The sequence below is a fragment of the Vicugna pacos genome, unplaced genomic scaffold (assembly GCF_048564905.1).
Source record: "Vicugna pacos unplaced genomic scaffold, VicPac4 scaffold_17, whole genome shotgun sequence".
NCBI classification, from domain to species: Eukaryota; Metazoa; Chordata; class Mammalia; order Artiodactyla; family Camelidae; genus Vicugna; species Vicugna pacos.
In genome coordinates this window covers 4017033-4040548 of record NW_027328738.1, presented here as the reverse complement: position 1 = coordinate 4040548, position 23516 = coordinate 4017033, and the positions used below count along the sequence as shown (strand labels likewise).

At 33.2% G+C, this 23516-nt stretch overlaps 1 long non-coding RNA gene across 1 annotated transcript in view; it reads right to left on the bottom strand.

The window, feature by feature from the left end:
* LOC140692768 (uncharacterized) overlaps positions 1 to 19319 on the bottom strand; it is a 36491-nt gene extending 17172 nt beyond the window's left edge. Inside the window, exons 1-3 of the long non-coding RNA XR_012068337.1 lie at positions 19072 to 19319; positions 17626 to 17816; positions 9012 to 9082 (exon numbers count right to left, since the gene is read on the bottom strand). This is a non-coding gene — a long non-coding RNA (uncharacterized lncRNA). The remainder of the gene's footprint in view (positions 1 to 9011; positions 9083 to 17625; positions 17817 to 19071) is intronic.
* Between the last annotated feature and the right edge of the window lie 4197 nt (positions 19320 to 23516).

Genomic DNA, 23516 nt, shown 5'->3' with positions numbered 1-23516 from the left:
ATTGAAGGTTCGTGCTTCATTATACAGCATGCCACTCTTTGACTTTCTACTGGAGCATTTATTCCATTAACATTTACAGTAATCAATGATAGGTTTCTGTTTATTGCCATTTTTACCTTATCTTTGCTGTTGATTTGTTATTTCCTCTTTGTTCATATCACCTTCCTTTTATGGTTTGGTCATTTTCCTTTGTATTTTCATGAATTTTATTTTGTTTTAGTGACTCCCTGATATGTTTTAGTCTTGTTGTCACCCTTCATTATAAGTCTTTTAGACCATTATTATAACTGCTTTTATTAAACTGATAGTAACATGATCTCAATCCCATTTAACCAAAAACAAAAGAATTTTTAAAGACTAAAAAAAAAAAGTTCTATTTTCCTGCTTCCCTCTCCGACTCTCAATGATTTGGATATCTTATTTTAAAATTTTGTGCATATTTTATTTGTAATTCATGAGTTATCACGTTTCCAGCTGTGAATTTCACATTTCTGAAGCATCCTGCTTCTTTTCTATTTAGAGTAGACTTTTCAATATTTCTTCTAGCATGGGTCTAGTGTTGCTAAACTCTTGAAGCATTTTCTTGTCTGTGAAATTCTTTATGTCTCCTTCTACCAAAAAGGATAGACTTGCTTATTAAAGTATCTTAGGGTATATCTTTTTTCACTCAGGCCTTTGAATATATCTTTCCACTCCCTTCAGGCCTGTAGTACTTGTGTAGTGAAATTAGCTGGGAGAGTTATGGGGATTCCCTTGTATCTCACTCTTTGCTATTTTCCTGCTGCCTTTAGGATCATTTCTTTATCCTTGGCTCTGGCCATCTTAATTATATGTCTTGGTGTGGGTATATTTGTGTTCTTCCTGTTTTGGACACTCTGAGCTTACTGTACCTGAGTATCTGATTCCTTCTTTATGTTTGGGAAGTTCTCAGTCATGAATTCTTCAAACGGCTTTGCAATCACCTTTGATCTTTCCTCCCCTTCTTGGACTTCTATCATACCAAGATTGGCATGCTTTATAATATCCCATAGATCTCATGCATTTTTCATTTGTTTCTCATTGTTTCTCTTGTAGCTATTCTGATTGTGTGCTTTCTATTGTCCTGTCTTCTAAGTCACTAATTCTTTCCTCTACATTGTCTAGTCAGCTTTGTGATGCTTTTATATCATTCCTCATCTCAGTCAATGGGTTTACTAATTCTACTCAGCTCTTCTTTATACCTTTCATTTCATTTTAAACATATTTTATATCTCTAAACACTATCTTTAATTTCCTTCAATAATAAGATCACTATTTTTTTGAAATTTTGATCTTGTAGGATATTGATGTCTATTTCACTGATCATTAATTCAGGGGATATCTCTTGTTCTTTTAATTGTGAATGGTTTCTCAGCTTCTTCATCTTGCACCTACCTCTCTGGCACTGTGATTTATGGAGTATCAGTTATCTACTGCGGTCCTAAAAGAGTTTATCTACCTAATACCTATGTAGTAATACAAGTTAGAAAATGGAAAAAAGAGAGAGAGAGATGAAGAATTTTAAAGAAGGGAGAACAAAAGCTTTGAAGACATTGTATAATGAATAATAGAAAAACAAGTTGAAGCAGAAATCTGATAAATAATAATAATAAAAATATTTTTAAAAATTTCAAAGGGATTTAAATGGGGGTATATATAATTGCATAAGAAGTAAAAATTAGGAGGGTAATGGAAAATGGAATAGGTAAAACAGATTAAAACATGGGGGTGGTCAGTGTCCTCCTGGAGACTGTGAAATTTTTCTGTATTCATCCTGTTTTGGAATCTCAGCCTGCTGTTTCCTGAGACCCTCCATTGGAGCCCTCATCTGTGGTGCTCCCAGGGCATGTCGGCAAGCAGATAGCTCCTAAACCCAACACTGGGTCAGGTTCAGCTCTCTTTACTATGGGCTGGCTTATCACTGCCCTGCCTGATGCTGCAGTCAGATGTTGCAGACTGACAAGGCAGGATTGGGCATCACAACCTTTCCCAACACCATGGTCAGGGGCTGCATTCCAGCCCAAAATGTAGGGGGCCACATGCACCCTCAGGGTGCCGGTCACTCTGCTGCACTGTGACACTGTACTTTCTGCCTCGGGTTTGCACAACAGAAGTGGGCTCAGGGTAGACTGAGTATCTGCCCTGTCCCTGTTCTGGGCCAAAATCCAGCTCCTTGTTTGTCTTGGTGGACAAGATCTCTGAGAAACCAGGACAGTAGTATCCTATCTGCTTCAGGCTGTAGGCAAGTCTCCATCTGGCTCTTGAGGCATCTAGGTTCTTAGGTGTAGATGCAGGTTTTGCCCCCACTGTCACCTGGGTGCAAAACACCAGAGGTTATGGTGGCTGTGTCTTAGCCCCAACTCTCTTCACCTAGAACTTTTTGCAGATTTCCAGAGATGGGGATAGTACCCTTCCCCCCAAAAGGGCACATCTGCCCTGTCGTTTTATGGAAGGCCCAGGTTGTTCTGCCCTTTGCACCCACAGCAATGGCACAAAGCCTTTTCCATTCCACTGGGATGCCTCAGTGCAGCCATCCCCATCTTCCTCCCAGCTCGGGCAGCAAGGCCCTGCCCCCTGCATCTGGGGTGCATTTTTGGCTGTGTTTCAGAGTGATCCTCTGTGCCTGTTAACTTAGAATTGTCAGTCAAATTATACTTTGTAAAGGTCAAACCTTGGAGGCTCCCCTTCCGTCCTGCCAAACTCTAAGTTGTAGAGGGGAGATACAGTGAATGAGCACCAGTCCTTCTTTGCTGCTCCCTCCCCATGGGATCTGTCCCACTATGTTTTGCCTTTTCTTCTTTCTTTCTTCATTTCTCCTACCAGATTTTTCGCACCTTTATCTATTGAAGAGGACAATGTTCTGGCAGAGTTTTGCAGGTCCTCTGGTTAGCTGAGTGGGTCTGTGGATGTGAGTCTTGGTGCATTTGTGTGAAAGGGTGAGCTACGGGCATCCTTCTGCTCTAACATCTTTGCCTCCCCCCCAAAAATGTCTCACTTTATGGTGGAAGATAAACATAGTCTGGAAATAAATGGAAATGATATTCCCTGGAAATGACAAGAAAGTGCAGATTGCAATGCTCAACTCATAGGAAATACATTTTAAAATAAGGGCCAAAATGAAAGAAACATGAGATTATATAAAGAAAAAGAGATCAATAAAAAAATAGGGTATTACACTCATTAAAGTATATATGGACCCAACACCATAGATCCTATGTATAAAAAGAAATTTTAGTAGACAACAAAGAATTAATTCATTATAAAACAATAATAGCAGATGAGTTTAAGATCTTATTATAATGATGGCCAGATCATCCAGAAAGAATATCTGTAAGAAAACAGAGGTCTTAATAGCATATTAGATCATTTGAACCTAACTGAAATGTTAGACACTGCATCAGAAAAGCAGAACACATAAACTTTTCAAGTGTGCACAGGATGTTGTCTAAGGAATTAACCACACATTATGTCATGAAATGAGCCTCAGGAACTTTAAGCAAATATAGATTACAGCAAGTATTTTTACATACACAAAAGTATGAAACTATGAATCAACTGTAGAAAGAAGAATAGGAAAAGCACAAACATGAGGTCAAACCACATCCTTTAAAAAAATAAAATAAAACATGTTCAATGATGAAATCAAAGAGGTAATAAAATCATACCTGGAGACAAATTACAATGACAACACAGCTTCATAAAATGTATGGGTTGCAGCAAAGACAAATCTAAGAGGGAAGTTGAGAAGAAGCCAGGGCTTCTACAAGGAACAAGAAAAACCTCATAGAAAGGACAAAGCATACCACCAAAAATAACAAGAAATAAAAGAAACAAAACCCAAAGGCAATAGAAAGAGAAATCTTTAATGATTAAGTTGAAAATAAATAAAGTAAAAGTTGAAAAATAAATTACAATTCATATCATCAACAACTTTAATTTTTCTTAAAAATTTAACAAACATGTAAGCATTTAGCCAGGCTTATCAAGAAATACAGAGACTGGACCAAAACAAAATAAGAAATGAAAGAGTAGAAATAACATCTGATATTTCAGAAATACAAAAAAAAAAAGGTTATGAAAGCACTATGAGCTTTTACATGACAACAAACTGGACTACCTAAAAGAAATGCACAATTTTCTAGAAATGTACAGCCTGCCAACAGTGAAGTAAGGGAAAACTGAGAACTTGAAAAGAGCAATCAGTATAAGTTAAATAAAATCTGTAATTTTAAAAACACCCCTTGAACAAAATGCCTGGATGCATTCCCTAAAACCACTTTCCCCCCAACTATTTTAAAAAATGAAGATAGAAGGAAAATTCCCAAAGTTATTCTATGAGGCCACCATTACACTGATAACAAAACCAGTCAAAGAAAATACCAAAAAAAAATGAAAATGAAAATCCAATATCCTAGATGAATATATATTCAAAAATCCTCAAAAAACATCAACAAATTAATCCAGCAATACATAGAAAAGATTATACATTATGATCAGTTGGATTCCTTCCAGAGACACAAGGATGGTTCAACATACACAATTCAATCAGTATGACAATTATCTAATAAAGGAAGGACAATATTCACAAGACCATGTCAATACACAAAGAAAAAGCACATGAAAATTCAACATACATTAACCTTCAGAACTCTCATGAAAGTGAGTAAAATGGGAACATCTCTCAACATACTAAAGGCCATTTATAACAATTTATAATACTCAGGGGAAAGGCTGAAAGCCTTCTGGGTAAATTCGGGAACAAGACAAGGGCTCCTACTGTCACCACTTGTGTTCCACACTAATACAAGAAAGGAAGAGGAAAAGAAAAAAAGTAAATGAAACGCAAAATGGAAAAAGAGGCCAAATTTTCACCAGTACTGATGGCATAAAAATCTACATAGAGTGTCCTAAGGGCTCCACACTGACTATTATGAACAATAAATAATTTCATTAAGGGAGCAGGGTACAAGATTAACGTAAAAAAGTCTCTTGCATTTCTACACATTAATGAAGAGATACCATAAAATGGACATTGAAAGCAATAATGTTTAAAACCCCATTCCCCAGAATATTTTGGATTAAATGTAGCAACATATGTGAAATATCTACACACTGAAAATTACACAACATTGACAAAGAAATTAAAAATGTTTCAAAGAAATGGAAAGATGTCTTGTGCTCTTGGATTGAAATGTTTCAAAGAAATGGAAAGATGTCTTGTGCTCTTGGATTGAAAGATGTCTTGTTAACATGGCCGTACTACACAAAGAAACCTACAGATCAAGTGCAATTCTTGTTACGAAGCTGTAGTATTTTCTACAGGACCAGAAATTAAATAACTCTAAGTTTTACATGAAACCATTAAAAATTGCCAAAATGATCTTGAGGAAAACAACATATCTGGAGGTATAACCCTCCCGGACACCTTACTATACTACAAACCTACAGTAATAAAAACAGTATGGCATTGGGAAAGAGATATAATCAATTAGAAACAGATAGAGAGCCTAGAAATAATTCCACACACCTATGAGCAATGAATCTATGATAAAAGAGGCAAGAGTACACAATGGAGAAAAGACAGTCTCATCAATGGATGGTGTTGGGATAGCTGGACATCTACATGTAAAACAGTGAAATGAGAGCATTCCCTGACATCATATACAAAAATAAACTCCAAGTATATTAAGGACCTAAATATAAGACCTGATAATATAAAACGTCTAGAAGGGAATGTAGGTGAAACCCTATTGGATATATATCATAGGAATATTTTCTTATGTCAATCTCCTAAGGCAAAAGAAATAAAAGCAAAAATAAGCAAGTGGGACCTAAACAAACTTGAAAATTTCTGCACAGCTAAGGACAATATCAATGAAATGAAAACACTGCCTGTGTAATAGGAGAACATATTTGCAAACAATGCAAGTGACCAGGGGTTAATAGATGTATGTTAATAGATGTAAGATGTATTTAGATTACACAACACAAGGTGAAAAACAAAAACCCAATCAATAACAAGAGCAGAGTACCTGAGTTAATATTTTTCCAAAGAAAACTTACAGATGAGTAACAGGCAAGTGATAAAATTGCTCAACATAACTAATTATTAGGTAATTGCAAATCAAAACTGAAATGAGTTATCACTTCACATAGGTCAAATGGCTATTATCAAAAAGTCTACAAATAGTAAGTGTTGGAGATGATGTTGTGGTAACAAATCTCTTGTATACTCTTGGCAGGAATGTAAATTGCTACAACTTCTATGGAAAACAGTATTCAGATTTCTTTAAAACCTAAAAAGTTAACTACCATATGACCCAGTAATGTCTCTCATAGAGAAAATCTGGGGAAACACCCTAAATTGAGAGGAACCAATGTTCCCAATAGCAGTGTTTATAATATACAAGACAGGGAAGCAATCCAAGAGTCCACAGTAGACTATGGACTTAAGAAGATAGGATGTTTCTATAAATATGCCATAGAATATTACTCAGTGATGAAAAAGTATAACACTATGTTATTTCAGCATCATGAATGAACCTAGTAAATATTGTGCTTAGTGAAGTAACTTAGAAAAAGACAAAAGAATATAACATAATTTAGATGTGGAATATAAAGAATAACAATTATCAGTTTACATCAATCTATAGTTATCTTTTGATAGATGACAGATAAATAGATAGACAGATACATACATACATGGTAGATAGATAGATAGATAGATAGATACATGGATAAATAGACAGAGACATGATGGAGAGGTAAAGAGATTAGATAGACAAGACTTAAGCAGGCTCAAAGATATGGGAAAATATTTATGTTTACCAAAGCGGAAGGAAAAGAGAATTTAATGGTAGGACATTGACAGATACAAACTAGTATAAATAAAGGAGAGAAGCAACAAGAATAATCTGCATAGGTCAGGGAATTATACACAATGGCTTAAAATAATTGTATGTTACAATCATTTTAATAATTCATAATTCAATAAAATCTACAAACTGGTAAAAATAACTATGCTTTACTTCTGAAACTACACAATATACTACATTTACTGTACTTCAATTAAAAATAAAACATCTCATGTGTAATTTAGTCCTTTATCAGCTGATAGAAGCTTCCTTAAATATTATTTTATTTTTAATCTTTACCTTTTATGATTACTGTTTCAATTTATTTCTTTTACTGCTATGAACATGTAACCAGTTTGAAGTATCTATATTTATTGCAACTGATTTCCTATTTTTCTCTCTTTAATCCATATATTATAGTAGCATTTAAAAACATACCCAAAGAAACAGTTGCAAATTTCTCGTGGTCTCTCCTTAGCATTTTGGTCAATGTTTTGCATATTTTTGCCATTTTATATTTCTTGGAAAGCTTCTTTTTTACACCTATTATAAGTTATCTCGGTTGTTTATTTTACCTCATTCAGGTATTGTTTGTCTGTTAAAGTCTTTATTTTCACTGTATCTCTAAGTGATAATTGTGTAAGTATTAATGGGTGAGACATTTTGTATTTTAGTATTTGAAAATGTAATTTTATTTACCCTTGGCCTATGTTTTCTTCTCAGAAATCTGCTGATAGCCTAATGGGGGTTCATTTGTAGATTATCATAACTTTTTTGGATGCTTTTAAAATTTTACTCTGTCATTGACTTGCCAATTTGCATATGACGTATCTTGAAGGAGGTCCCTTTTTCTTATAGTTATTGGTGTTGGCTCACGGACATGTATATCAGCTTCTTACACAGGTTCGGAAAGTTATCAACTATTACTTCTTTAAATAAACCATTAGCTGCCTTCTAAATTTCTTCTCCCTCCAGGATTCCAGTCTAATGTGTACTTCCTGAAGAAGTCTGATGGCTATTGTAGAATTCCCTCACTTTTTAATATCTTGAATCTCTGCCATCTCCTATCATTTCTAGTTTTGTATTGGTGAGTTTGCTAATCTCTCTTCCACAAAGACAGTCTACTTCCAATGCTTTCTGTTGCTTTCTTCATCTCATTTATTAAATTCTCCTGGTCCTCCAATACTATTTGGTTATTTTATAGATTCAGTCTCTTTGATAATGTATTCCTTATCATCATTTCATTTATTCCTGAGCTCACTAAACTGCTTTCTTAGTTTTGTTTTTTGTATTGAGATTCTGTATGACACCTATTTGGATTCTCTATTAGTAATGTGGCAATATACCATGACTTTAAGTTTGTTTGCTGCAGGGTTGACATTGTGTGTGTGTGTGTGTGCAGTTGCATGTGCGTGTTTGACTGTGTCTGTGTCGGTGACTTTGTGTGTCTATCTGTGTGTGTGCATGCCCTATAATGTTACTGTGATTTGTCATGGTCTTGATAAGTTATTTCTCTGATGACACTAAATAACAGATTTTGAGTTGGAGTCCTTGTTTTTGTTTTCTGGTTGTTTGCAATATTGCACAGATTTTGTTTTACTTACCTGAGCTACCTGTGATAATATTTCAAACTGGCACTTTCCAGTCACTATTTTCTGGATAAAGATATGTTTTCATTGTCACTTCTTAGACTTCTCTGGTAGTTAATGCCACTCTTGTCACTGGGACTGTGAACCCTTCCTTTTATTTGATATCCCTTGAAACTCAGTGTACTCAGTGAGGAAACATGTAAAGACAGGTGGGTATTTGGAATCAGGCAAGTGCCTTTGCCATGTCCAGTATTGCAAGGTAACATGTCTCCACCACTGTGAATGGGGAGTAGGGACAGTGTCATGAATGTCTGAGCGTCTGAAGGATGGAAATTCTGTCTCCATTGTGGGTCCCTCCTAATTACATGTGACCATGAGCACTGGTGAAGTTGGAGGTCGAATCTGTGCGAACCACTGTGACTCTGTTTCTACTGGGTTCTCTGAACTTGTGGACTAAGATATCTTAGTCAGTGGGCCTTGGTTGCAGACACCAAATCTGCTCTTCCCTTAGTTCAGCCTCATTTGTGTATTTTAGTCCATCAAACTTTACCTGTTCACATGCCTTCTGGATTATTGCTTTGTGTTGTAGTTATTTTTCTTCAGATGTGAATGCTTTACTGACTGTAGATGTAAGGGGAGAGACAAAAATAATTTAAACTTATGTCACTTTTAAAAGTATATACTTTTTCAAATGAAAGCTTAAATTCTACTAAGGACATTATAAGAACAGTAAAGAAAGTGAACAAATCACATCCCTTAATATCATAGAACTACAAAATATTTTGTTTTTCCTGGGGTTTTTCTTCAATGTTTTTTACACCCACATACACATTTTACTATAATATATCCATATAACATCTTTAAAATCAATTAAATTATTAAAATATTTCTCTGTGCTGTAAATATAGCCCTTTTGGTTTTCTAATTTATTACCAGTATCTTGCACATTTCTGTCTTCTCCATCGTTCTTCCCTGTCCCCACAGGAAACCACTACTTGGTACACTACACATATATACGTGATTCTGTTTCTGTTTTTTTATGATTATTTCTCTTATATCTTTATTTTCCTCATTTAAGTGACAACATAGTGTGTTTTTCTCTGTATGACTTATTTTACTATGTGCAATAATCTCTGGGTCCACTCACATATTTCCAAATTGTAGAGTTTTATTTTTTAATATGACAATGACTTAGTATTTATTATGTTATCTATATCTCACATCTACTTGAGCCAATCATCTGTTGATAGGCAGTTGAGTTGTGCTTCTATCCTTGGCTACTATAAATGATGATGTTAAGAACTCTGTGGGTAATTTATCCTTTAAAGTTAATGTTTTCATTTTTATCAGATTTATAACAAAAACTGGAATTGTGGCTACATATAATGTTTCTATTTCTAGTTTCCTTAGCACTGTCCACACTTTTATAATAGTGGATGCATCAATTTATATTTCCACCAACAGTGCACCTGGGTTCCCTCTTATTGATATTCTTATTAATATTTGTCATTTGTAGAGTTTTTATTAAAAGCCGTTTTGGTTGTTGTGAGATTATGTTTCATTCTGGTTTTGATTTTTAATTTCCTAATGAATAGCAACAATATGTTTCTTTTTATGTGCATGAAAATCATCCACATGTCTGTTTTTGAAAAGTTTCCATGAAGATCCTTCAACTGTTTTTAAGTTGGGGTCTTTGTTTATTAAATATTTTGTCTAATATGCTATATATATATTATGAATATTAACATCTTGTTGGTCTCATTGTCTGAAATTTTTCCTTCTATTCTGTCTGATATCATGTCTTGTTGAAGGTTTCCTTTGCTCTGGAAAAGGTTTTGCACATCACACATATACAAGAATTAGAATCCCTGTGTCACATAATACATCTATTTTTTCCTCAGTAAACTAAAAACTATAATTGTTAGTTTTCCTTTATGCTTGAAATTTGAAGACAAATCAAAAATAAACATTGCTATGATTTATCTCAGAGTCACTTCTGCTCCTGTTCTTGGTCAGAAATTGTATAAATTTGTGTTTACATTTGGGAAATTAATCCATTTTTACCTCATTTTTTATACTTTGGAAGGAAGTGCTCTTACATCTTCATTTTACATGTACTGTCTACTTTTCTCAGAACTACTTGTTGAAGAGACTGCCTTTTTTCCATTGTATACTCTTGCCTCCTTCATTGTAGACTAATTGACCTTAGGTGTGCGGGTTTATTTTTGGACTCTTTATTTTGTTCTACTGATCTATGTGTTTCTTTAAGTACCATATTTTGATGTATTGATTGCTGTAGCTTTGTAGTATGTTATAAAGTCAGAGAGGGTAATGCCCACAGTTTTGTTCATTTTTCGAAATACTTTTAGAAAATTTGGGTCTTTCAGATTTATGTATAAATTTTAGTATTATTCTCCTTGTTTTTTGAAGAAACTTATGGATTCTGTGAGAATGAAAATTTGCTAAAAGAAAAAACCTGAGAAAAATACTAAAGTGTGGAGGATAAATCATGCAATATTAACAACAAATGGATTGCTGAATAATTGAAAGAAAAAATATATATAAAACATGACAACCAAAACAAAATCCATGGGGTATAGCACAAGCAGTATTAATAGGGATGCTTATAGCAAAATAATCCCACTTATACAAATAGGAAATATCTCTCTCTTATAAAATATAGTTACCAGCAAATGTTGTAGAAAATAATAAACAAACTTTTTGCTAGAAGGAAAGACAGCTGAAAGGACAGAACATAATTAAATAAAATAAAGATTAAAATAGAAACATATAATCAAACTAAATAATGCCTTTTGAAAGATAAATAAAGTTGATAAACTTTAACCAGACACAAGAGCAAAAAAGATAGTTACAGATTAATAAGCTCAGAGATGAATGAGAAGTTACATCTTATTTCAAAGAAATACAAAGCATCATAAGATGATACAACAAATTATATGCCAATAAAATGGAAAGCCTAGAAGAAATGGACAATTTCTTAGAAAGAACTAATCTCCAGAATGGAATGAGAAAGAAAATATGAACAGATTATCACTAATGAAATTGAATATGTAATTAAACCAAATCTTCCAAGAAACAAAATTACAGGCCTACACAGATTCTCAGGTGATTTCTGCCAAACATTTTGAGAAGAGGTTTCACCTATACTTCACAGAGTATTCCAAAAATTTCGAGAGGAAGGAAGGCTTTCTACCCCACATTTCTGTATCACACCACTAGTAAAACTGGAACAAATACCTCAAAAAATTAGAGATTAAATACTACTGATAAGCATAGATGCAAAATCATCACTAAATTGTTAGCAAATCAAACAATATTTTCAGAGGATTATACAATATGAATAAGTCCATTTTTTTCTAGGGATGCAAAATTGATTAAATACCCACAAATTAATCAGTATGATACACCACACTAACAACCTGAAGAATAAAAATTATATGGTCACATCAATAGAGTCATAAAATGTTTTGACAAATTTGGTATCTTTTTAAGAATATATTTCTCCTCAAAGTGGGTATAAAGAAACATACCTCAACATAGTTAAGGTCATATATGACAAGAACTCAGCTAACATGACACTCACTGATTAAAAGCTGAAAGCATCCCCAATAAGAGAAGGAAGAAGACAAGAATGCTCATTCTTACCACTTTTATTCAGTATAGTACTGGAAATTCTAGCCATAGCTATCCAAAATAAAAGTAAATAAAATATAACTAATTAAGAAAAGGAGTAAAAGTATCTGTTTGCAGATGAAATACTTTAAACAGAAATCCTAAAAATGGTGCCACAAAATTTCTAGGAGTTATCAACGCATTTGGTAAAATTTCCGAATGTAAAATTAACATACAGAAAACTTGCATTTCTACACACTAACAACAAGCTAATAGATAGAGAAAGTGAGAGAAATATCACTTTTACAGCTGGATTACAAAAAACAAAAAAAAATCAAGAAATGTTTCCAACCAAGGAGTTAAAAGACCTGTTCTCAGATAACTGTATAATATTTACAAAAGAAATTGAAGATAATGCAAACAGATGAAAGGATATACTGTGTTGGTAGATGAGAAAATAAATTCTTTAAATGACAGTACTAGCCAAGAAAATAAACAAATTAAATTCAGTGCCTATCAAAATACCAAGGGCATTTTCAGAATTTACAATAAATAAATCTAAAATTTACATGTAAACACAAAATAGTTGAAATCAATTAAAAAAAAGAAAGAAAAGAAAACAAACTAAAAACACAAACGCTTTGACAAAGAACTAAGAGGGTGTATCACTGTCCCTCATTTTAAACTACAATTAAAAGCTACAGAATTAAAAGAATATGGTAGTGGCACAGAACAAACAGAATAATGGAACACAAAGAATGCTTCAAAATGAAATCAGACACTTATGGTCATTTATCCCATTACAAAAATTGAATATACAGTGGGGGAAAGGCAACCAACAGGCATATGAAACCGATCAACATCACTAACCATCAGAAAAATGCAAGTCCAGAACACAATGAGATTTTATGTCACTCCTGTCAGAATGACTATTATCAAAAAGATAACAAACATAAGTGTTCATGAGGATGTAAGAAAAACAACCATGATGCACTGCTGGAGTGAATGTAAATATGTGCTGCCACTGTGGAAAACAACATGGAGATATATCTGAAAATTAAAAATGAAATATATACCAACATTTCCATATCTGGATAATTATTTCAAGAAAATGATAACACTAATTAGAAAAGATAAATTCAAACCTATATTTACTGCAACATTATTCACAATAGACAGGATATAGAAGCATATTTATTGCTCATCAATAGATGATTGATAAAGAACATGTGTGTTTATAGTATATATATCTACCCAACTTAAATGCAGATTTATCAATATTTATATATACATACACACAATATATATTTATATGCACTATATATATGCACACACACACATAAAAATACAATGAGTTATTACTCAGCTCTAAAAAGAATAATTTCTTGTCATTTGCAACAAATTCGTAGATCAAGAGGGTAATATGCTAAGTGAAATAAGTCAGAAACAGAATGACAAATGCTGAATGATTTTACTCATATGTGGAATTTAAAACAAATGAACATAACAACACAGAAAAGGAGTTATAGTTATAGAAAGCAACAGGTTGTTCACAAGAAGGAGGGAAATGGGGTAAGGAAAAGAAAAAGTTGAGGGAAATTAAGAGAGAAAATTTTCCAATTGCAAATTAAATGAGTCAGGGACAAGAAATATACTGTATGGGTATTAGTAATTAACAATAAAACTTCTTTACATAGCAACAAGTCATAACTAGGTATATTCTGGTGAGCAGCTTGAAATGTATTAAAAACTGCAAACAGTATGTTGTGTAAGAGAAACCAACACAGTGTTTAGATTAAAGTACACTTCAAAAACAAGGAAACATTTTTATAGAAAAAAATTAGACTTGCAGTCAACAGAGGCAGAGGTTGGGAAAGGAGAATTTGATTAATGCACTCAAAATCTACAAACCTCCAGCCATAAAATAAACGTGTTGTAAGGATGTCCCATAGTAAAATGAAAATTACAACTAATAGTGCTTTATGTGCTAAATGAATGTTGTTAAGAGAGTAGACCATAATGTTTCTCATCACAACCAAAAGACAAGTTGTATTTCTTTCAAATTGTATCTAAAAGAGATAATGAATTCTCCCTAAAGTTGCTATGATATTTATTTCATGATACTTGTAAATCAAATCACTATCCTGTGCACCTAAACTTACACAATGTTTTATGCCAACTATATCTCAAAAAAAAGTGGAAGAAAAAATGGAAAACCAATGGTCATTTTTTCCCATGTCATTTCTCATGATTGTTTTTGCAGCAAGAAATCTTGAGTCATGATAAACTTATCCTAGGTAAAAATACTAATAAATAAGTGATTCTAATAAATTATACATAAAGATACTAATAAAATTAGTGTTTTGTCATGCCTTAAACTTTCTTCATGTTAAAAGCCCACTGCTTCTGTAGGCAACAAAATATCACTCTGTATATTCATCTAAGATTAGAGAATGGAAACAAATGGTAACCCTGGCTGCTTTTGCTGTGAGTGATAAAGTTCACTGTCTCTGACCGAAAGTCTCATCTCCACGACAGCATCTGTAATAAAGGAACCTGCTGGGTTGCTAAAAATCTCAGCATGGTAAAATCTCAGAACTCCTACAATTCTTAACTGTTTTGCAATGGGAATGCAATACTGACTAAGACTTGATTTTGGATAACAATGTGGTGTTTTCTCATGGTTGCAACAGGGGATGTGAGTATAATCCCTGTGATCCACAACAAACATTTTCGCTCAAGTGCTGGGCAAAGAACTGTAAAGGTTCTGCATTATTAGGACTGAGGACTGCTTTCAAAATGATGACTACGCTCACTCTATTCCAGGTAGTCCAAGGAAAGAAAGGTTATTGCAATTTCTAGTTGAACGGGAATAAGTCAGTGGCTCAGTTGCTATAAATAAGACAACGGCTGTTCAAAGCCATAATAAATTGTGTCAACAATGAGAATAAGACAAAAAAAATTAGACATAAGCTTAAATTAAAAAGGAGACACAGTCCTGTGCTGGGCTCTGGGGACAGGAAAATGTATATACCTCAGTCCAATTCAAGGGTTCATTATAATGGCCCTAATATCAGCTTGGGATTCAATGAACAGGTAACAATTAGTATACTGGGAGAAATAAAAACTACCTATCCCTGATTGGAAGGAAATCTGGTGGCTCAATGAAACTCTTAACTCACAGAGATTCTGCTAGATGCAGAGGAATAATTCACTGATGACTCAAATAAGACAAACAGTTGCTGCTTAACAATCCATTTTCACACACACACACACACAATGGTAGACATATTTGTTGTACTTAGTGGGAAGAATTCAGTGGGCAGGTCTCAGATAATAGTTTTCAAACACCAGACTACTTTTCTATTTTTGCCAATAGTCTAGCTTTTGCAAGGTAGAATACTACAGATGGACAAATAAACAATATTCTTATTTAGGATTTCTAATTTTGAAAGTAAACTGTAGCTTTTCACTTTTCATTATAGAACCTTGCTAATATGATCGTGGTAAGAACCACTGTCTGATAAGAGAGCTGGAAACTAGCTGCTGAACCAGCCCATCTGAACCCCAGACTGCTAATGTAAGCAAAAACATAGCCACCATCAGAGTTGAGCTCACAAACTTAAAAGCTTGAAATTTCTGTTGTAGGAAAAAACCACTGCTGTCCAAAGTTCTCCTGCTGCAAGTGGGCTATTTTCTTCTCTTGGTAAATTTCATATTGGTGGGATGTTGCTACAGCTTACCCTGGCCCATTTGCCTTTTCTCCAGATTATCAAAGGCTTTCTTCACAACTGGTGACGCATTTTCAGGACTGAATCTTGCCATTTCAGTCTTATCAGCTGACACTGACTGCATGATTATGAGCAGAAGCCTTAGGCTCCCTGAACTTGCCTACAATTTTTCCAGCATTTCAGGGCATTTCACATTCTGAAAATGCTTCACCTGTAATTTTAAAATAATGGGAAAAAGTCAGAGTCTTCCATGAATATTTTATATTTCTAATATCTGCAGAAATTTGGTGTTCTTGCAGTTAGATAAATCTTTAATTCCACTACCCTCACTTCCTCCTACTCCACACATTTTAGATTGCAATTGGGTTACTGAATATGACCACTCCAACCAACGGGCTAGTACCTCTAAGATGCTTCCTGTGTGAAAGTTAGAAGGGGCACAATTTATGTGGGGTGTATAAACATACATTAAATATTTGCAATGGCACTGTCTCTTCTGTGTAAATTTCTGATTCTAAGAAGTAAATTAATTAGAAGTCAGTATAGTTATTGGTAAGGGGAAGAGAATCAGCTATTTTGGGGTGGGTGGGTGATGAAGAGACAGGAAAAATTCCAGCAAATGGGAATGGAATGCTTTAGGCCTCTGGAGGCGTGAATTAAAAAGAAAATAATACTTTTTCTCCTGTACCTACTTCCACTTACTCTCTTGAGTTACTAGTCCTTGGACTATGAAAAGAACTAGTTTGTGGTGAAGAGTAAAGACCATAACGAAATATTTTGAAAACCATGAGAGTTTTGTTGTTTCAGGAAAGTAGATTTTGCTTAAAGTCAACATGTATTTTTCGTTCACTAAATAGTAAAATTCATCCTTTGGCATGTGCTGTGCTTACTTTGCTGGTATACAAGTTAGACAAGGAAAGTGGGATAGACAGAAAACATCTGGAGGAGGTGGTTTCTGTGCTGAGACTGGAAAAGTGTAAGTAGGTAAAAGGAGGACACACAACTTCCAAGGATGAGCTGGAGCAAAAGTGGTGAGGCTGGAGCTAAAATAGTTGACAAGCATTTGCCTGGATGTATCTCCAGATACAGTGAAACATTAAGATATGCCAAGGTAGTCAGATGCCAATTTATAAAGAACTGACTAAACTAAGTTGAGTTTGTGGGCTTAGAGTTGGAAAAGCATTAAGTGCCACCCTGAGGATGTAAGCTGGCCTTTGGCTGGAACAGAAAAGCAATATAAATTATTGACTAGAAAATATAGTGTAGAATCTTGAGGGCAGGGAATGAAAGCAACCATTCGATTGCTTTGAGAACAGCGCAAAGAAGACCATTGATAAAATTACTTCTTAAATTCTACCACGTGCTGAATGTGCCATCTGAGACTACATCATGTGACCTTTATGATTCCAGGGATGACATAATAGAGACCATGATCCCTGGGCCGATACCTGCATTTATCTACTGTTCCAACCTATCCTAACTTAACACTTTTAATACTTTCCAGTATGAACCAGAAACCATTTAGTACTTTTCCCACTCTCCATGTTTTAGTCTTATTCCAAATTCTTCCATTTTCTCTTCTTCCTTACAAGAAATTATTTAAATTTACTCCCATATTGTTTCATCAAATGATCATATCAAATATCTCTTTTTTTTTAAATGGTAACTTACTCCCCATTTAACTCTTAATTCTATTAAAAAATAAAAGGAAAATACAGCTACACATCTATGTTTATCGTTGAAACAAGAAATTGGCAGATATTTGTCGACATTTTTCAACATCATTTTAATCTTTGTTACCTGTATAATATGGTAATCCTGTGGTAGATCAGTTGTAATTAGGATGACGTTCATAAACTGAAGATGGCTGATGAGTTGGCCTTGAAAGAGAGGTAGCTGATGTATCAGCTATCACTGGCACTAGAATCCGTGGGTTGCTCCCAGGTTGAAGTTTATAAAAACGACCTTCATTGGCAGATATGTTGTGATATCTATTTGGAAAAGTATAAGGCTCCACCATCAGTCCAAAATAATTGATCTGTATGGGAGACAATATGCTGTACAGAGAAGTAGAATATTTAGTTGTAATGAAGTTCACAACACGGCCATTTGCTTCAGTTTAGCTGCATTGATAGTGCCAGTGGACAGTGGTCAACTCATTTAAAATAGCACGTTGATCCACTGCAATTTGTTCTGTTGGTCTAACTGACCTTGATGATGGAGGAGAAAAATCACCTCTGATAAGGGTAGTTGTATCACCAATTATCTGGGTGGTAGAGGGCCTTCTTATTAGAGGCATGTTAAAATTTGCAGTAGGTTAAAAAGCACTTTCTCCACTAGCGTTAGCCACAAAACCAGAATTATGATTATCCACATTACCCCCTGCTTTAAAGTGCTTCTTTTTGAAATCTTCAGCCAATGAAGATACCAGAGAATCATTTTTAATCCCAACTCTTCTATTTACTCTAAGTAAAATCTGGGGACAGCCTCATTTAAAATTTGGATTATGATAGAACTGCAGCTACAACCAAAGGTGAAAATTTTTAGTAATATTTTAAATCAAAATACAAGTCAAAAATTAGCCTAACCTGTAAATCCTCAGATTTCACGTTTACAATGCAAAGATAATATCATCAAAATATGAACATTGCTGACGATATTTTTAAGTTTCTTGTTTGGAAACTACACATTTAAATAGAATAGTCATCAAATTTAAGAAGGTAGTATTTGCAGTAATGGTTTATGCCACGTTTTAAAAGCAGCATTAATACCTTTATTTTGATTTCTGTTAAGATTCAGAGTTTCAAGCAAAGTTTCTCATAATTTTGACTTCTTAAGGTACTGTCCTCATTTTTTAGAAAAAATAAAGTATTTTAGCCTTAGTAGTTTAATACAATTTTCAAAATCTGTCTTAACATTTATATTACCATAGGATGATGTACAGAATAAAATTTTATATATAAGTTACCAAGTGGTATCTAAAATTTCTGTATACCTTTCTTAAAACAGAGACTTCTTTTTCTTTTGCCAGAAAGTCAACTAGACAAGCAGATCTTTGAAAATTCTGCTGCACTTTACCAAACCCATAAAGGTTAAGCTGTCTAACTAAACTTTTCATACTTCCAATTTGAAATATTCTGAAAGGGGGCTTTCTTTCCAAAACTTCCTTCTTAAAGACATCTTCATCAATCACTATGGAAGGTCCATTATCACCCCACCAGATGGATTTAAGTTTGTCACTCGCACCTTTTTTCCAGAGTTTTCTTGGAAATGACAGAGAACGAAAATCATTATCTTCATCTGGTTCAGAGACACAATGTATGTAACATGGTCTTTTAATCAAGGATCTTTCAGACAAATACTGAACAGCATTTTCTTCAATCATAGTCTTCAAGTCCAAGTCCACAAGGAATGTTTGATTACACAATAGAGATCTACCGGGGTTTCCTGAACCAATTGGTCCATCTTTATGAGACACAACTTGAATTTCTGAAGAAAAATATGCCATCTAAAGTAACTTTATCTACAGCTACCTTTTTATTCTGCATGATTTTGAGCACTGCATCTTCAAATGCTGCTTTGGTAGGTCTGCACAGATAAACTGCTAGGCCATCACAATGGTTCTCAACCTGAGTAGCTGTGACATCACAAAACGACTGGTCTCCTAGCAACTCAAGTGTAATGTTCAGTCAGTGTTTACTTCTCATTTATCCAGTTAAAATGAAACATGTAGGATGTTTATTTTTATAGTGTGATCTGCAAATATTATCCACACAAAATCTTTTTAATAATTTAATTTTGGGGTCTATGAAATAAAACCAATATCCATCCTTTTGTACATAAATTTACACCAGATTGGGGAACAGAGTATAAATAATGCAGAAAATATATAAAATAATTTTAAATTTTGGAATTTACAGTGAAAACTGTTTAAAACCTCTACATAAAATTTATAACACTTTCATGATCAGTTGTAATTAAGGTGAAAAATAATTTGATTTGGAAATGGAAGTATGTATTTATCTGTGTACTTTACAATAAATAACTCTATATTCAAAATATTAGCAGAATAAATATCTGTTTATTTGGTATGTTTGTAAATAAATGGTAAATATTTATGAAATAAAATTAGGTTAAAATAAGCAATCAAATTTAAGAAATCCCAAAGGGGGGAATTTTTGTTTTAAATTTCATTTCATTGCTATAAGTAAAAAAAATGTAATTTAATATTCTACTTTAAAATTACAAAAGAGAACATATTATTGTATATTTACAAATGTTTATGTTTGCCATTCTTTCACTCAGAGGTTTTTCAGTCGCTAGAAGAAATAAATTTTTTGTCATGTTTATTATCCATACTCTTGTGGGTTCTGTTATGTGTTCCAAAATGATGTTGATAAATACATTTATGCACAAGATCCTTGGTTCAATAAGCAGTGCCTCCATTAAGGGGCAAAGAAATAAACAATCAAAAACAAAGAAACAACAGTATATGTGGTTTGGGGTGAAAAAGACCAGGCAATTCATTTTAGGTAGCAGTACATTTCTCAGTTCTGGAACAGTTGGCATTGTTAGTATAATACGGCATTTTAAGGCAAGTGTTTTGTTCACTAATTGTAAATAATAGCTATGTTCTGTATCAGTAAACTGAAGTAAATGCTGTTCTACAAAACTTTATATTTTTATTTAGTAATAAATTCCGTTAAACTGAAGCCAAATTCAAAATGAGTGATAAAATTTTTAAATAAATAAATGTACACTCAAGCTACAAAGAAAATTTTTCCTTCAGTATCTATAAATTCCATTCTAAATAAATATTAGCAACCTGAATTCATGGCATATTACAAGTATTATAAACTATAGTTAAGTTGTGTTTAGTCCTGATACATAAATATTATTTAACATACACAAATCAATATATGTGATATCATCCCTTAAAAAACAAAGAACTCAAAAATAACAATCTCAAAAAATGTAGGAAAATTATTGACAGATCTGATCATAACTATTTTATAAAAATATTCTTTACAAATTTGCTCTACAAAGAATGTAACTAAACATAATAAAAGCCATATATGAAAAAACCATGACTAACATCAATTTCAATATTAGCATACAGGAATGTTTTACTCTGGTCCAGTAATAAGAAAAACTAGCTCACTTACACAAGTCCTAAATTACATTACTAGAAGTCCTAGCCAGAACAATCAGTCAAGAAAAATATAAAAGTCATCCTACTTGTTAAAAAGCAGTGAATTTTTACAGATGACATAATTATGCATAGATAGAAAACTCCATAGACACCTCCAGTGACTGTTAGAAATAACCAACAAACTCAGTAAACTTGCAGAATACAAAATCAATATACAAATATTCATTGCATTTTTGTATAGTAACAACACATTATCAGAAAGAGAAATTAGGAAAAAAATTGTGTGTTAACTTATATCAAATAGAATAATATAGGAATACATTTGGTAGGTGAAATAAAAGATCTTAACATAGATCTATAAATTTCAGGTGCAAGAAATAAAAGAAAACAAAATAAATAGAATGATATTCTTTGCTCATGGATTGTATACAATGTGAGGAAATATTCTAATCAATCTTTTACATGTTCAATCTCTCCAGCACTAATTATTGAGGAGAATGTCTTCATTTTGTACTCTTGCTTACTTTACCATGGGTTAACTGATCATAGGTGTGAGGAATTATATCTGGTTGATCTATTCTCTTCTTTTGATTGGTGTCTGTTTTTGAGCCAGTAACATGTTGTTTTAATTACTAAAGCTTTGTAGGAGTGTTTAACATCAGAGAACTTTACACCATTAAATTTAATACTCTTATTCAAAATTATTTTGTCAACTTATGGTCTTTGTGATTATATATAAATTTTGAAATTATTTGATCTATTTAATGAAAAATTCTCATGGGTATTTTGATATGAATCACACTAAATGTAGATTCCTTTGGGTAGTATGGTTGTTTCAACCACATTGTTTCACATCGTTAACATAAGAGATCTTTTCATTTCTTTGGATAAATTTTAATTTCTTCATCAATGTTTTCTGTTTTTTATGTATAGGTTTTCACCTTATATATTAACTTCATTTCTAGGTGCTCTTTACATAAATATATATAATTATATATATAAAATTTGTAAACTAGTTTCCTACACAAATACAGCAGGCAGAAGGCAGTGACAAGACATATTCAAAGTCATCAATAAAATAAAACTGGGTTCTAAGATACTTTATGAAGCAAGGCTATCTTTGAGAATTGAAGGAGAGATAAATAACTTGCACACAAGCAAATACTAAAAGAATTTAGCAAGAGAAAAAGAAATAATGAAAGATCTACTCTAAATAAAATAGAAGCAGGACACTATAAAGAAGAGAAAGGCATAATTAGAAAGGCAATAGATTCAATGACTTACAACAGAATAAATATTATGTTGTAAAACAGGACATTAAAATTTTTAAGTGTCACAGAGTGAAACAGGACAATACAGGGAGTTTTCTTCTTGTTTCTGTTCTCTGTAGGATGGATTTGAGTTTGTGTTCTTTTCAGCTAAAATAAACAGATATAGTACTGGTCAATATAAATACAAAACAATGTAACCATAAATCAAATACTAACAATGAAGTCACAAAGAAAAAAAAAACCAAAATAGTAAAAGAAAACTTATCAAGCCACAAGGAGAAAAAAAATTAACAAAAAGGAAATACCAAATCACCTGGGAAATGAAGTTCATAATGGAAATAAACACCAGTCTATCAATAATTATCACAAATGTTAATGGACTTAGTGCTTCAATAAAAAGATATATATTGTCAGATGGGATAATATAACAAGACCCTACATTATGAAGCATACAAGAGACCCACATTAGTAAGAGGAACACACATCAATTGAAAATCAGAAGATGGAAAATTATATTCCATGCAAATGCACTTGACAGGAAAGCAGGACTAGCAGTACTGACTTCACACAAAATAGAATTTACAAGAAAGGCCATAGAGAAAGATAAACAAGGACATGACATAATAATTAAAGAAGTAATACAACGTGAGGATATTATACTCATTATGATATATGCACTCAATATAGGAGCACCTAAAAGAAAAGCAAATACTAATAGATAAATAGAGAGAAATCCCTGGGAACACAATCACAGTAGGAGACTACAGCTTCCCATTACCACCACTGGACTGGTCTTTCACACAGAAAATTAATAAGGGAACAAAGATACTAAAAGTCATTATAAAATAATTAGAGATGGTTGACATTTTCAAAACAGTACTTCTCCCCAAAAGAGAATATACATTCTTTTCCTGTGCACATGGAACATTTTCTAGGAAAGATTATGAACTCAGGCACTGAAGAAGCCTCAACAAATTTAAGAAGATAATAATAATTTCAAGCAGCTTTTCTGAGTATAATAGCATGAAACTAGAAATCAATCACGGAAAACCAGGGAGGAAAATAACAGCATCCAGATTAAAAACATGGTACTAAAACAAGGGGGGTAGGTGACGAAATAAAAGAATAAATTAAAAAATATCTTGAGAAATATGACAAAACACTACACAAAGTCTATGGAATACAGTAACAGCACTCTTAAGAGGGAAGTTCAGAGTGACAAGACCCTCCTAAAAGTAGAAGAACATTTTGTAATAAATAATCTAATT